This window comes from Oxyura jamaicensis, chromosome 1, assembly GCF_011077185.1.
Source record: "Oxyura jamaicensis isolate SHBP4307 breed ruddy duck chromosome 1, BPBGC_Ojam_1.0, whole genome shotgun sequence".
NCBI classification, from domain to species: Eukaryota; Metazoa; Chordata; class Aves; order Anseriformes; family Anatidae; genus Oxyura; species Oxyura jamaicensis.
Genome location: NC_048893.1, coordinates 29,500,369 through 29,516,362, shown reverse-complemented (window position 1 = coordinate 29,516,362; position 15,994 = coordinate 29,500,369).

Sequence of the window (15,994 nt, the reverse complement as noted above, 5' to 3'; positions counted from 1 at the left end):
ATTTTTCATAGCACACATACAAAAAGTATTGGCTTTGAGCTCTGTTTTGTGAATCTGTACAATGTTCTACTTCTTGGTAATACTTTTACAAGTACTGTACTTGCTATACAGTAATCAGAGATTGTTGGGTTGTTTTTTAACCTGCTTCTGTAAATATTATAGAAAACCCATTTTTGTGAATAGAATGTGGATCAGAAGAGGTAAAGGAGAGCATAAGTGCTATGCATTCAGTTCGGTTGCAAGTATCCTGGCATATAGTTAACATAACAAAATTAGGTGAAAGAAAAGAGGATGGTGAATGATGTGTGGATAGTTGGGAAAGTTATATCAAGACCAGCTAAGGTGCTAGGAATGGAAATTTTCATTAATTTCATTAATTTCTGTGATTCTGTGAAATTAATGAAACTAATGTTTCTATGTCTAAGAAAAAAGAGGAAAGAGATATAAGGAGAGGAATTACAGAAACCATACTGAGAACATGACACATTCTTAGGTAGACTGCAATAAATAATGGCTGAAGATAAAAGTGAGAGTCCAGTAGTGGACCAGAGAGACCCAACCATAGGAGCAAGGAGCACCTGTAGATGGAAGTCAGACATAGAGGGGGGAAGCATGATGCATGCAAGAAAATTCACACACACACACACACACACACACACACACTCACTCACACACTCACACACTCACTCACACACTCACACACACACACACACACACACACACACACACACACACACACACAAAACAACAAAAAAACCTCACTTTTCCAGTAACAAGTTACTAGCTGTTTTGTCTAACTGCTAGGAATTCAGTGTCCATAAGCATCGTAGTTTTGCTTGCAGTGTCCTTTGTCTGCCAATTTATATTTCCTAGATACAGCTCTAGTGCCTATGGGCTGCTGGGAGTTTTATTTTCTGAAATGTAATGAAAATTTATAGTGTTGGAAATCGTATTTTTTAGTACTGTGATGCCACTGGGCAGGAAGCATTGTCATAAGTGAGAACCTGGTCAGGGACATTTGAAACATGGAAGAGAAGGCACAGAAAATAATGCACTGAAATAAAAGAAGCCAGTAGAAATAAAAGCAAGAGAGCATAGAAGTAGTTGAAAAAAACATTGAATTTAATTAACCAAAATACTACTGGAAAGACTGCGTGGATTTATATACTATATAAACTAGTTCATATTTAAAATATATTAAAATTATTCAATTAAAAATATTAGATTTTTAAATTTTATTTTGTAATAAAATATTGTAGTTTTAAACTGAGAGGTTTAAGAGGTAAGAGAGGTATTTTGAAATGTATTTTGGGAGACAAAATCTAAGCACTTTTAATAGAATATTGAATATTCTAATTTTTGTTCAAGAAACCCTTTAAAATAGATTGTGAAATGACTGTCTTTAAAACCAATGCAGCATTGTTTTAATTTCTTCAAAATCATACTTTGAAAGTAACTTTATCTTAATAGAGTTTTGTTTCCATTTCAGTTTTTTTTTTTTTTTTTTTTTTTTTTTTTCCACACAAATTGTATTTGCATTATTTCTATTTTATTTTTTCATTTTTTTCAGTGGTTAAATCTGCTTTTATTCTTGACATCGGGAAGCAATTTAGACAGGCATTCAATATATTTATAAAAATAAGAAAGTTTATATTCATTTGGAATTATTAAAATAAAATAAGATAGACAGGAATTTGGGCTTCTTGTTCCTTGTTTTCTTCCATTTTCCATTTCCAGGAGAAACATGTGAAGATACCGCCCAATGCTTGAGACATTCTGCATGTTGCTGAGAAATTGAGTCAAGAGTAAACAGTGAGACTACTGAGAATAGTCACAGAGTAAACAGTGACTATTTGCAAGACCAGCTATTTCAGTATGTCAGGTACAAGGTTCTAGCCTGACTTCAGAGAGTAAAATAAATTGCTTGTTCTTGCTTAGAGCAAGTGTTTGCAGATACACTTCTGGGTTTGTCTGGAATTCTTGAATATGTCATACTAGGTAATATATTCAATGGAAACCAGAAGACATCCAGTCAAGGAAGCTGTGGTGCAGAATCTCTATTACTGTGCTCCTTAGCTGCTGACTCCCAAACAGAGGTTTTTAAAAAACTTGTTTGTTTGTTTGTTTTCATTATATCATACATTGTTCTTATGGAGGTTTCAAGGTCTGAAAGCTGTAGAAATCTACTTCTTCTTCAGTAGATTCCATAAATAATTATTGCGTCAGAGTATCACATTATATATCAAGAGAAATTTCCTAAGTTGGAAATAGCATAAAAGTCTTTAAATTTTTAGCATGCTACATATTTCATCATTTATTCATATTACATCAAGTTACATCAAGTTACAGCTGCAATGGTACATTATACAAAAACACTAGAGAGAACAAAAATAAACACAAAATACAATTGGATTTAGAGCAGCTTCATTTTAAGTGAGCAACAATCAGAAAGGAAAGTTTCTATGCTTTGACAATAATTCTTCATTCTCAGCTCTTATCTGGGTCTCTGTGAACACTAGACAAAAAAATTTTGAACATAATTCTGTCTTCTTTCACTTTACCTTTGTCTTCCTCTTTTTACTGTGATGTAATTCCTGAGTGAAGAATTCAGAGTAATTAATTAAACAGAACACCATATTCAAACATAAAACCATTTCTTAAAACAAATGAGGCGATTCAGTTGGGTCAATTGGTGATTCAGTTGGGTCAATTTCTTTCAGAATTTATTTTTTGGCAATATAACAAAATATATGAAACGCTGAATTCTACTGGAATTGATCTCTGCATTAGATCAATTAAGTGAATATAACTCCTTAATAGAATGACAGACTAAAGACAAATATTGAAAAGTGATGAGCTTTCTTTGCCAATTGCATGAAGGGTTGAAAATTTGTATGATAAAAAACATTGCTTGTATTAACAAAAAACGTATTTTTTTGAATTGTTAGTTTAGCATAGCGAGGCAAAGACATATAAATATATTTTTTTATATTAATCTTACAGATGTATTTGAGCTGGGAGAGAAATAAAAATGAAATCTCTCAACATATGATGTCCCACAGGCACTTTATATAGTGCCATATTCTCACTGTATCTGTTAATAGTTAAAATCCAGTGACACAAATGTGAATATCGTCTGTTTCTTAAGTAATTAATTTTATCATAATAATTGCTTCTCTTTGTTGTCCTTTATCTACAATTTCAGGAACTCCAATTCCAGTTTCAAGATCTACTCTCCTAACTTTACACCAGAACACCAGAAGTTACAGGACTCTGCTACCTGTAGCAAAGAGAAGCAGGAACTGTCACAGCATTTCTTTGGTTTATCAGAACTCCCTGATTTTGCAGAGTCACTTCACCTCTCAAAATCTGTAGCCTGAGGGTGAAAATTGATAAGAAAATTTTGTTTGTTTGTTTGTTTGTTTGTTATTTGTTTTTCATTTCAGTTCCTGGCACTTTTTACACATGACACTAAAGCATGCTTTTAAAAAATGTTTGCTGTATTTCTTATTGCTGGAAATGAAGCTGAAGCTTTAGAACTTTTAAAGTAAGACACTATTTTATTATTATTATTATTATTTTTTTTTTTCTTCAGGATTAGAAGTGGTTCAATGTTTGATGATGATTATTATTTTTTTTACTATCTACTTATGAAATCGTTACTTCTTAAAGGCTCTTAACAACAATAACTGTTAATAAGGACTACCCTCTACCGAACAAAACAAGAATACCCACTGGTATCAGTTTGCACAAATTATTTGATCCAAGATATGCAGTCCTCTAATCTATGAGAAGTTTTCTATGGAAGTTCAATTCTAAATCATAACTCACCACAAGGGAAAAATATTTAATCATAAAGAATATATATATATATGTATATATATATATATTGCTGATAAGCTCATGATTCAGAAAGATGAAAAGGAAATACTAATCCCAAATTAACCACATGATAAAACACCAGTGGACTAAAGTAGCTACCTTTTCTTCTTTCAGTTCCATCGTCTTAAATGTTTATTTTCTCATTCTTTTCAAAGCAATAGACACAATAGGTAAAAATATCAGAGACTGAAATTTCCAAACTTGGATTTGACATTTTCCACTGGGTGGAGTTTATTCCTTCTATTTACTGGTGTCAGCCAGGTTTCAGTCTCATGCTGAGCAGATGCTTTACTAATGCTTTGCACAGTGGTTAATCAAATATTCATGCAGCACATGAATGAAATATACTTACATTTCACTGCAGATGATTGAGTAAGTTCTATACAATTTCCCCCATGAATAGAGTCACTTCCAAATACTTTCAATTATTCATTTCCTAATTTGCAAATATTGCAAGGAATTCTTATCTGGCAATGCTGCTAGTCCCGTAGCTGAGGAGAAGGAATGAAATAAATCCTTCCATGTATAGCAGATATATGATAATGAGTGATTCTGTACTCTCAATATTGTATGCTCAGTGCCAGGTCCTGGCTAATCCAGAAATCAATGCTAATATAAACATATATAATTTTTCTCTCCTTCATTACAACTGAAACATTCTGACAATTTGCGTGCTCTGGAATTTTAAATGCATGGGTGGTTTAATCTTAAATAATATGGAAAAATATTGTGAATAATATATCAAAAAAAAAAAACATGCAAAATCTTGTCTCTGCCCTCAAACATGTAGATTAGAAGCATTTTGAGGACTTTGAAATGGACAGATAAAAAAGTCAAGGTCCTGATTCTTCAGACTCCTTGTTAATGTAGTCCTCATACAAACTGTTTCATTTTAATTTTGCTGTAGTAGGCTGTTATACATAATGTATACTTTATTACCTTTCAGTTGTATTTTTTGCTGTTGTTGTTGTGACAAGAGGAATGCATTATTTTATTCTTAGGTAATACATTAAACATTAATTGGAATTCTATACATAATTAAGATAAATGTGTAGTTAACCGACACACAGTATTATGCCTATAAACCAAACAAAATTTAAAAAAGAAAAAAAAAAGTTAAAAAAAGAAGTAAAAAAAAAAAGTATTGCTTCTTCAATCTGAGCTGGCATCAAGCTGGGAGGAGCTGCAAACACACTTTAGGAGATTATTAAAATACAAAATGATCTTGAGAAACTTGAGAGAGAAGTTATCAAGAAAAAAAAAATGTAGTTCACTAGGGAGAGAAACAAGTTTTTTTACATACATACTGGGACAACCAGATTCTCCCACAAAAAATAAAAATATATATATATATATATATATAAAAAGACAGAATTAAACTAAACTGATCATATTAGTGTTATACTATGGTAAACAGGGGTATTTTCAACATGTCAAGTAGTCTTTCTTTTTAAGACCTTACTGATAATGCTTCGGTTTGAATATTTTGCTCAAATGTTGGAGCTGTGTTGTAAGCAAGACACAGACCATTGAGAGAATATTGAGAAGACAAGAAGAAGCAACAGTGCTCTGTTTTATATGACAGTCTGAAGAAATTGTAATTTAGGAAAGAGAGCTTGGTTTTTACAGTTCAAACTTTGTAAGAAACAGCTATGTATGAAAAGGGAATGTCCAGTTATAATACCAGGAAAGTAAAGGTCTTCAGCTGTAAGTACTCATGTTTATAGTAGACATTAGGAAAATTTTCTGGAACAGAATCTTATGAATGTGAGGAAATGTGGAAACAGGAGTTTTTAGGAACAGTTTTTATTCACTCCTGTCAGAGATGGCTTATGCAGAGCTCATCTCACCTTTGGCTAGGCAATAAAACTGATCTCCACAGAAATCCTTCCAGCTTCACAATCCAATAGTCTTACCTCTATGAGAACCTTTTTCTTTTTTAAAAATTTCCTTCTCTTTTCCCCTCTCTAAATTGTATTTCTGCAGCTGGAGGCTTCCTATGCACAAATATCAACAGAAAACACTCTCCTGAGACTTTGATTTTCAGAAAAAGCATGATGAATTGTCAGCCCTGTGAAGTAGTTCATAATTCAACATATATATATATATATTTTTTCCTGCAAAAAATATAGACTTTTAGATAGCCTAAAGATGAAAAAATAATACCTTAAAAGTTGAAGGAATGGGAGAAAAAAAAGAAGGCTTAATTAAATCTCACCTTTAGCTACTTGCATTATCAATGCTGCAAAATAGAAATTATTCTGAAAAATCTTATGAAATAGTTTGATACAGTTATATATCATGACAATCTGTAGCAGTAATGGTGCTAGAGCACACAGAATAAATTTATAATACAACAATTAGAGTCTAGAGACTTAAAACACTTACAAATTATCACTTGTCCCTGTGTTTCTTCACAGAAAATATATTTACTGCATGAAAATAAAAAATACATGTTGCTATGCCTTGTATTTCAAAATTTATCATTATACACATTTTTATCATTTTGCACAGATGAAGTGAAAGAAACTAAGAAACTTGAAGTAGCTGCTCATAGGTTTCTTATTAGCTATAATAATCACAATATTTTATTACTGTCCTGAAGAGATGGGAAAGTGTTTAAGTGGTTTTCTCATAACTGGAATATTTGCTGAAGAATATAACATACATTTCCAATGGAAACTCTCACAAAAACAAACAAACAAACAAAAACTTACTTTTAATTATTTGTCAATCTTCAGATAGAAGTAAAAATAGAAAACTGTGTAACAGGATGAAAAGGTCTGTGTGAAAAAATCATAATTTAATATAAACTGGCCAAGCATGCATATTTGCAGTACATTAATTACAGTGTGTCTCTTCTATGTAGATGAATGTACTTTCTGTCTAACAGTTTGCTTAATCTATAATTTCTATCATTTTTGAATTTAAGCAAAACACATAATCTAAAAAATGCTTTGTTTTGCCTTTTTTTTTTTTTTTTTTTTTTTTTTCACCTCAGCCTTATTCTATTTCCATATATTTTATTTGTCATAGAGGAGAAAGATTGAGTCTTATACTCTTCAACCCAGATATGCTGAAACAAAATGACAAAGTGTTTCATTGCCTCTGAGTAGAATGCCTTGGAATTTTGAATTTTTACTTGATGGTGAATTCTGAAAAAGAATTGTGGATATCAGAACTTCTATATAGAAATTCCATGTTCTCATCTTCTATTATGAAACAGCAATTACTTTGTAGCATAGGCAAGCATAGGCAATGTTCTTTATCTTATGTTTATGAAAGTTAATGACATGACCTAATTTAAAAAAGAAGAGAATAAAAGAAAAAAAAAAACAAAAAACTATTAAATTCTTATCTGAAGATATTTCCTATAAAAACAACAACAAAAAAAAAACACCACCACAACAACAATGACAACAACAAAGAACACCTGTACCATAGTATTCTTGTCTTGTATATTCAGGTCCTTTCTGTTTTTACAATTTATTTTCTCAGCTGCTCTACATAAACAAAGCTATTACTGTGACAACTAAACTGTAAAAAGAACTAAGAAAAGTGAAACAGATGTTAACAAATGGTTCAAAGTGAGAAAAGGTGTAAAAATTTCAGTGGTGTAAAAAATTAAGATTTCTGTTAAATTTGTTTATTTTCTTCCAGTTGGGAATGCATGCAAAAGTTTGCAACAGTCTGGATCAATATTAAATGAGTGAATATGGCTTCAGGATACACAAGGGACAATCACCGCTGGAATTAAGGTTTACCGCCAACAGAGAAAACCCTTTCCTCCAATGAAATAGTGATCAAGGTGGTTTTAAAGGGAAGTAGAGGAAGCTGAGGCTGGGTAGGAAATCTGTTTCCTATACCACAAAGTTTTAAAATAGAATTGACATGGGAAAGAAAGTAAAGACAAAATGACAAAAAATGTAGTAAACGTGTTATGAAAATATGTTTAAGAAATACAATGCAGACATATAGCAACAAATGTTCTTGAATGCAGGTATGAAACATCTGCAGCAGTGAACTACATACAGTGTCCAAAATGCTTTCAGATTATAATTAACAATTAGAACATTATTTTAAATAACATGTATTAAATTATTATACCATTAACATTTTTTTTTTTTTAAATCACATTTCATTGAATTAAAAGCAACCCAGAGGATAGCAGGTGATGGGCTAAAGCTATGTTAGCATTTCCAAAAAAAACAGGCTTAGTCCCTGCTAGAAATTTTATATTCATTACACATACAACCATTATTATATATAGAGGTTCATATTATGCATTTTTCATTTCTTTAGAAAATGTCCATTGCCTTCAAACATAGCTGCTGTTATAACTCAATAAAAATAATAACATTTTGAATAACATTCATTAAAATGTAAGTGAAAAAATTGCTTATTTTAATTGGGATGACTTTGTATTTAGAAAAGTCATCCTCCCCCCCATCCCCACCCCCCCGAAAAAAATGTTGTTGTTGTTATTTGTTTTGTTTTGTTTTTGTAAGCTTCTGAGACCATTACCTTTTGTTCTTTTTTGTTGGGGCAATTAATTAATGCAAAACTGTCATCTCTAAAAGATATAAAAAAATATGTTTCTCACATGACCAAAGGTAAATTTGAGCTGGTTCTAATGGGGTATAAAAATTCACTATCACTGAGAAAAAATGACTACATTCAGCTCAGTTTATCAGAATTATTTTTAAAAGATAATTTGACCAGAGTAGATATTATAAATTTATTTTAAATTCAAATTTTTGCTTTTCATCTTACATCTTCATTTTAGATCTGTGTTCCCAATTAAGATGCTTTTATAGCTATGGAGGAGAAATTGATGCAAAAGGAATAAACATGAAATCAGAATGCCAAACCTTAAGATTTAAGAAATGCTTTTTTTTTCCTAGGATCCATTTCACTTCATTTCATTTCATTTCATCAAACCAGGAGAGGACACATAGAGACATCTGGGGCTTCATGGAGATTTTCCAACTTTTCAGTTTCTTGATGGTCTTTTTTTAAGCTTTGTCCCCTTGCAAGCAAGAAACCACAAGTTTAGAAAACTGTTCTTTGAATTCATATTTAACTCTATTTTTTCAAGAAAAGAATTAATGCATTCTTTTAGAAGTCTAGTGCTCAAATTAGCAGAACCGATGATTTAAAATCTCACACTGGGCCAAATTCTAATAGTTTTCCTCATATTTTCATATGAGGAACTATTATGAACTATTCTCATAGTTCCTTGACTAGTCAGCAATGAACTGAAATCAATGAACTTTTTTGCACAATTTTCATTATCAGTAAATGCAGAAAAATCTGTATGGTAAAGTGGTAAGCAAAATGATAGAATATGCTGTTCAGTGAATATCTTCTTATACTTTTATCTTTGATAAATGCAAAGGTTCTCAACCAGTATTTGAATTTTTATTATAATTTAAAGCTTTTTTGTTTGTTTGTTTGTTTTTCCAACTAATCCTCTTAGTCTACATAATATAACCTGCATTTAGGATCGTGATGTTTGAAAAAAATTCTGTCAATATGAGTTAAAAACCAAAACAAAATAAAACAAAAAACAATACAGCACTATAACTTTAGCTGAATATTTATTCTGTACTCTTTTTTTCTTTTTTTTTTTTTTTTTACACAAAAAGCAGTGCAACAGTTTTACAAGGACCTGAGTGGCCAAAAGTGTCTGTTCTGTTGCTTTCATTTTAATTCTTTCAATTTCTTTTTGTTTGTTTGCTTGCATCTTTTTTTTTTCTTTTTTTTTCCTTTTTTTTTTTTTTTTGTGTGTGTGTGTGTGACCACTATTCTTTACAAAATATGCTGTGAAATTTTGGTTCAAATGATGTTCAACATAAAACTCATATTCTCTGTAAAGAAGAGTTTTTCGCCAACTCAAAATGTGTTCTATTCTCTTGCTTTCACTTTTCTCATGTTTGTTCATGGTGTCTTTTTCTCTGTTTTCTTATTGAACATAATACTGTTAAAAACCTCATAGTTTCACTGCTTTCCCAAGTACCATGTTGCACAGAATGCTTATGCTTGAATTCTCTATATACTTACTCTACAAATTATTTTAGCAGATGTTAATTGTTCCTCTAAAAGGTAAAGTTGAAGCCTTATTTGCCTACCAAATCCTTCATCTTCATCTTCAATTCAGTTAGTACTTAATACAGAGCTGAAATGTTCTCAGACAGAAGGAGAATTTTTTGAAAGTTAGAGCTAAATCAGGCAAATTAATTTTGAATTGCAAGACACTGAGTAGTACTATATATTTTCTTACGTCTTCTCACAGACAATTTTAACTTAATTGTTTACTAAATGGCATAAGTCCAGAAAGAAGCCAGGTATGAAAATTAAGCATACAATAATACAGGCAATTTCCAAGAGCTTTTGTTCCCCTCTCCACTCCACCAGCCCTCACCCCCCGCCCAAGCATTTAATAATAAGGTTATCTTACTGCAGTACAAAAATTTGCCGAGTCAAATATTTTAGTTTCTAGAAATTCCAGCTAAAAGAAGCAATGTTCTATAGAAGTCTCTGTAAACAGTCATTCTTGAGAAATCTCTGCTTATTTAGAAAGATTAAGATGAGGAGAGACTAGGTAAAATAATTTATGTTAGAGTCAACAGGGCCAGAATCTTGTGGAGTTTTAAAGTACCATAGAGTACAGAGCTCCAAGGTGATAATTTTAACAGAGCAGGCACTTAAAAAGCAACATAGCTAACCACCAGGTTGCAGAGAAAATGATATGGATATTTCCTGTTCCTACTTCATGTTCCATGAAGTGGAAGTCTTTAACGATTATTTTTTTTGACCAATGTCAATACATGGATTCATGACTGGTGGGAGGCAATTTTATACCCTGTGTTCAAAGAGAATGATGCTTTTTGGCATTTGGATCTTCACCTTTATTTCCTGGAAATAAATAAACCTTTGCTGTCTGAATTTTTTACCCTAATGTACACAACCCAGGGGGCCACAGACTCTATATACAGTTGTCTTACATGGCACAAATAAAAGATCTGTGTTATACTTATTCTACTTGTGATGATGCAAAAGCAGTTTACTACGTAGACCCTAGATGCATTTTGATTTTTATTCTGACTTTTGGGCCTAATCATTTAAATATATTCAAGCATCCATATCATTTCAGGAACCAACTCAACCACATCATCACAAGGCTAATGGATTTTATTTCTACATATTGATTGAAGTGTAGCTTTATCCCAAGCTGAAGGATTCACACATTCTCTTAAAACCAAATGTGTTAGCTGACAAGTTTCCTGGCTGTAGTTGCTCATTGTTACTGGCCCTAACATGCTGTTTGGATTGATAATGTCACTATTCCACGGCATTTAAAAAATCCCTGCCATTAGGTAACATATTATATTTGAACCTTTTAATATCATATGACTCACTTTTATGGGATTAGGGAGAGATTGCACAAAGTATTCTGCTGCTGAGATAAAGGAAGAGGTGGTGATGAGAGATGGGATGTACATGGATCAACAGCCTCTTCAACCAGTTAGCTGAAACTAGTAAACAAGAGTTTCACAGCCTCAGCTCTTTCAGGTGCACAGCAAGACAAGCTGTCTTGCACAATAATGAGTCTACTAGTCATTCAAAACGGATGAGCAGCACTTGTTAAAACCACAGGCACCTTTAAATAATCAAATGTAATGCTGTGAAATATGCTAAGATTTTAGCAACAGAGTCCAAATGATGTGTAGGTAAATTAATGTATGAGGACCGACTTGAATTCATGAGGCATAGAATAATCTCAGACTATAATGAAGGGTTTTGTTTGAATTCAAATACCTAGTGATACAGAGGCCTGCATGTTTGCAAAAATTGTCAACATGAAAAACACTTTTAAAAAAATTGAAAGAAAAATGAAATAAATGTTGAGCTTTTTATGGTTTTTAGGTAAGTTTGTGGGAAATGTTGTTTCTTCTGCCTCAAAAGCAACAACTAATAGCTACAAGGAGTTGTTATGCAATTTCTCCTGGTTAGTTTTTATCAATATGTGTATGTAATTTGGGGTGTTTACTTCTTTTCTTTTGCTGTTGCAACTTTGTAAGTTTTCTTGCAAAATGTGTGCCATTCCTTGCAGCATCCACAATCTTTCTACATATTCTGCCCATACTCAATCAACAATATACATATATATTAGTTCTGAGTTGCACTGCAAATTTAGAAAATGACAACATCTTGCAATGCATTTAAAGGAAAAATAATTTTGGATTACACAACTAGAGATATTATTAAAAATTTTCAGTTTGGTTTCATATCAATGGTAGAAAATGACATTGAGTATTGGACCTAATTATCTATTACTGCAAGAAATCAAATAAATTACTGAAAGCTTCTCATGACTTTCCTGCAGGTAGTGCACATACACACAATCATTTCTGTCAGCATGGCTAGTAACAATGCATGTCCCACCTATGTCCTGGCTTCATTCTAGGGGCAAGACTGAGCAGTACAGCAGCCCAACTGCCCCACTTCCCATCAAACCTGTTCCTCAGTGAACATGTTTCCATGGAGATTAAATCTGAGCATCAGGACCAGAAGTTTTTTTCCAAAAGGAACAACTTTTACATAAGAAAAAGCCAGGATCCTGGTGTGTGCAGCCCAGCAGGTAAGGACAAGCTTTGTAACACTACACATATTCATGAATACACATTCATCGTTGCAGTATTTCTATGGAATAATACAGACTTTGCCTGATTTTTCGCTGTGTCTACCTCTACAAAGTTTTGCTTTCTTCTTGGAAAATGCCGGCGACAACAATTACAGTGATATAGGTAATGAAAACAAACTACTCTGTGATGTAGAGAATCCTTTTGTAATTGCATTTTTCTGATCTTGCATATCTCCACAGATCTTCCTGCAGCAATTTCTCACAGCTTTGATTTTTTTCCAGCAGTCTGAGCCAAAGTTACAAACTTAGGCCTTGCCTAGTTGGGCTTTGCACCCTCAGTTACAAGCTTCTGAACCTCCATGGAGGGGGAAAGGTTACAGAGAGAAGTTACAGTAAACTTATAGTCTCTTACATAACAAAACAAGATCTATGAATTTAGACTCAAAACCCACTAAAAATGAATCCATCTTGCGGAAATAATAAATTGGAAGCATGATGAGTAATATTAAGATATGCCTGTCTTTTTTAGATTCCTTTCTTCCTGGTGAAAGCCCTGGCCTATTAGTATTAATAAACTAACTTTGGTTGTTAGAACAGCTTCTTAGTTATTTAATGTAGTTTATAATGAAGAGTTGAAGTTGTCTGGAATATCGGTTAGAATGATATCCAGGAAAATAAAATTTACTGTTTAGTACTGAGGAAGGAAATCCAGCCTCCTACAGTGGTAGAGTTCTCCTATGTAGCTACCATATAAAAGCAAATATTCCTCATGATTCTTGTTTGATTCTCCAATCAAATGACCTGACAGGTTTCTGGAAGAAGATTAAAATCCAAGTCACCGACCCCTGCTGTCTGCCTGTCCCTCCAACAGAGGTTGCAGGGACTTCTGATCCTTTGTGCCAGTTCCTTTCATCCTGGTTCACAATTGCATTAAATACCTTTCCCAGAAGGGGAAGGGTGAAGCTGGGCCCTACCAGAGAGACTGGTATATGGCGAGAGTTCTGCCAGTCAGATTTAAATTGCCTCTGAAAATCTGTCAGTGGCTGGATTTAAATTCCTTATCCCATACCCCTCCAACCTCTTTGCCTTGGAGAATTAATGTGATAGGCCTTTGAAAGTAATTCATTAATGATTGAAAAGTCTCTGTAGGCCAGAAGTTGAAAGAATGAATTTTTCATATGTGTAGTGAAGAAGTGCAGGTAAATAATACACATTTTTAGAGACTACTGTATATTTACCATTAGGTTTTATTCACATTGAAAAGGAAATGCCTTTCTTCTAAGCATATAAATAATTCTAGTAGGGAAAAATTAGTTGTTATTCTTTCTGAACTTTGAGGTATGGTCTGAAAAACACTCTTCAACTCTGCAAAATATTTTTCAAACATCAAAAGCTTTTTATTAACCAAAACCAGTGAGTGTTTGAATGGGGAGGGTTAGGGGAGAGATGTAATCTGTAGTCAAGCACAGCTCTTATTCTTTGGAGCTTGCAAAGCATTCCTACTCTGTGTGTGTGCGTGGGCACACAGGCATGTGCATAAATCACTTGCTCAGGTAAAAAGCTTACATTAGCAGCAAGTGCAAACTCACATAGCCAGGAAAATCAGAGGCTGACAGAAAATGACAAATATACTGCAGCATTAAAGGTCACTTAGAAAATTTCTGACAGTTTGGAACACTAGAAGGTCAAAAATCAACAGCACATTGTCCTGTTTGGTTAGACGGTGCTACTACACTCTCTCTATGAACTCTTATTATCTAAAATAATTGCATGCTCTTTTGAAATCAGACAGCCATTCAAAGACCGTATTTCCCATTATAGTAAGAAATGAATCAAGTATAGTGAACAGCTTATTTTATTCCAGCAGTCCTTTTAACATGCAAATAGTAGAGTCAATGAGCATGCTTCTGTTTATGCCATTAAAGATAATGTAGGAATAATTGACAATCCTTTGCAAAGTTGATGAAATTCACATAAAATGTATAATACATTTATAGTAAAACAGCCTGTAAAACCAAAGTTAACATATCTTCTTTCTATGACTGAAAACAATACTTATTTATATTTTTCTATTTACTGGAATGGGTGTCCTAGAATACAAAATACAGGGATACTGTACTACTGCAACTAGGAGCACAATTAAATCTCATCCAGATTAATCATAAAAGCCATTTACATTTGCTTTGTGTGATAACAGGTAAGTGTTAACAAGGATGGGCTGTTGGCAGAAGCAAAGATGTTCAAGAGACTTTTGTCTGAATGGATATTCAGCTTCATTGTGACTGTTAATATTCTGCTTGTCATGCCTTTGTAGTCTGTTGCATAAAAACATTTAAAGTCATTTACAGAAAAATATGAGACTATAGACAGCATGAAAGGCCAGCTTTTCCTGACTTGTGATAGTACAAGGTTATGGTGGTTTGAAGAGATAATGTCTTTAGGTAGAAATTACATTGGTTTCCAGACAATATTGTAGACATGTAGAAATAAAAATACAATGAGTACAGGTAATTCTGTCAAATGCTTAAATGTAAATGTGCCATTGGGAAAAAAAAAAAAAAAAAAAAAAAAAAAAGTGGGCACGAGGGCATAGGAACTTTTCATCTCAATTTGTCATGGGCAATTCAGAAGGTGGAGCAATGAGGGATATTGGCCAGTTCCAGTTTAGCAGCAGCAGTGCACCTAAAGGTTGCCTGTTGTTCACCTATGTGAACAAAAGATCTCATAAAGAAAAAAATATTTATTTAATATTATTCCTGATCTTTCTTCCTTGAGATTAAAACAGTAATAGAATCACTGCTGACTACTGATATATCAAGCTCCATGACCTATCATTTATGCATTTCTGCCATCCAAATTATGCTTGTTTTTCTAATTGTTTTTTTTTTTGGAAAGCCTGAAGATTATATTTTATGAGAAAAGGCACTGAAGCACAGAGAGACTGGGAAATGTCTTGTGGATCTTACCAGAGAGAGAAAAAGATATAGAATTTCTTCCCCCAGCTCACCCCATTACGTTACAAACAAAATAAGAACTCTTACACAAAACTTAGATTCCCAGAGAGCACATTCATTTTCACTCCAAATTTCAAAAGATACTCTTGACAACTCTTTAAAGTAAGGATTTCTGAGAACCTATTTTCTCACCCTTCTGTTACTAGCCCATCCTGATTTCACAATACACAGACTGTGCACCTTACAGAGACCTCTGTAAAAGCATCCGGCTGTTTCCACAAAGAAAATGTGTGAGCCATGTTCAAAAAGACATCATTGTTAAAGGACAAAGAAGTCATGATGTTGGCCAAACCTTAAAACAGGTTTTGTCAGTATCATGACAACATCAGAGAGTATATGAAATTATATTAGTGGGGATTATTGAGAACTTTACCATGAGCTTCACTGTATTTCTTAACATTTGAGAAATATGTGCATCTGGACTGGAGTTGTAAAAGGTGTTTTTTGAAAA